Source organism: Seriola lalandi, unplaced genomic scaffold (genome assembly GCF_002814215.2).
Source record: "Seriola lalandi dorsalis isolate HSWRI2012SDOR001 ecotype SW California unplaced genomic scaffold, Sedor1 jcf7180002054585, whole genome shotgun sequence".
NCBI lineage: Eukaryota > Metazoa > Chordata > Actinopteri > Carangiformes > Carangidae > Seriola > Seriola lalandi.
Genome location: NW_019525138.1, coordinates 4,282,776 through 4,284,283, shown reverse-complemented (window position 1 = coordinate 4,284,283; position 1,508 = coordinate 4,282,776).

Below are 1,508 nucleotides of genomic sequence, written 5' to 3'. Positions count from 1 at the left end.
GGGAGGGAGGCCCAGGGGGACGGGCGGGTTTTTGTTATTTTTCCGGTTGGTTTATTTGTTTGGCTCATGAAGGAGCCGGTGAGACTCCTGCTGCTGCTGAGGTTTAAAGAAAGATCAGGTCAGAGAACAAAACGTTTTCTCAGCAGCTCCCAGGAGCAGCTAATGAAGAGAAAAATACTCCTCCTCCTCCTCCTCTTCTCCTCACCTCTCCCTGTGTCCTTCTCCTGTCCCGTCCTTGTCTCCTCTTGTTTCGTCTCTCCTCTCTTTGCTGTCTCTCCTCATCTCTTCTTTCCTTGTCTCCTTTCATTTTCCTCTCCTCTGATCTCCTCGTCCCTGCATATCTCTCTTCCCTCCTTGTCTTCTCTCCTCGTTTCCTCTCTCCTTCTGTACTCTTGTCTTTGTTTTTTTTTCCTCAGTCTCTTATTGTTGTTCTCCTCATCTCTCTTTGTCTCCTCTCCTTCCCTTGTTTCCTCTCTGCATCCCTTCTTTCGTATCCCTCTCTTATCTTTTGTCCTTGTTTCCTCTTCATATCTCCTTCCCTTGTCTCCTCTCCCTTTCTCTCCATTTCTTGTCTCGTGTGCTTGTTTCCTCTCCACGTCTCTCCTTCTCTCTCCTCTTCTTCGGTCTCTTCATCTCTTCTTTCCTTATCTCCTCTGTTCTCCTGCCTGCTTCCTCCTTCCTTCACCACTTCTTCCACCTCCTTGCTTCCTATCCTCATTGCCCTTTTCCTGTCTCCTCCCCTCTCTTTACCTCTACTTGTTACCTCCCCTGATTTCTCCTCTCTTCATCTGTCCTTTCCTCTTCCAACTTGTCACCTGTTCTTGTTTCCTTCCCTCTTCTCTCCTTTCCTTCTGTACTCTCCTCATCTCTCCTTTTGTCTTCTTCTTTCCTTGTCACCTTGTTTTCCTCCTCTTTCTTTTCCCCATTCAGTCTCCTGATCTCTCCTTCCCTTGTCTCCTCTCTTCTCCTGCTTCTCCTGCTTCCTTCTCCACCTCCTCTTTTTGCTTCCTTTCCTCATTTCCTTTTTCCTTGTCTCCTCTCCTTTCCTTGTTCCCTCTAGTTGTTTCTTCTCCTCTCAGCCTTTCTTTCCTTGCCTTCTGTCCTAATATGTCCTTCCATCTTCTCTCCTTTCGTCTCCCTCTCGTCTTTTCTCCTTGTTTCCTCTATATCTCTCCTCTCCCTTTCTCTCCTCTCCTGTTGTTCTTGTTTCCTCTTTTCGCTCTGCTGTCTTCTCCCTCCTCCTCTTCCTCCTCCTCCTCCTCCTCCTCCTCATCCACCTCCTCTTGCGTCACACAGAGGAGGAGAGGAGTGAATAAGGACAGATTTAGTGACAGCAGAGCAGCTCTGTGATCACAGCGTCGTCACGGTGACAGCCGCGCTCTCTTCACTTCTCGTCTTATCCACGAGCACGAGGACTGTCACACCGATGCACCAAAACCTGACGTCCCCGGTGGCCAATCAGGAGATCGAAGCTCAGAGTAGTGGTTGTGGGCTGGGGGCCGGGGGGC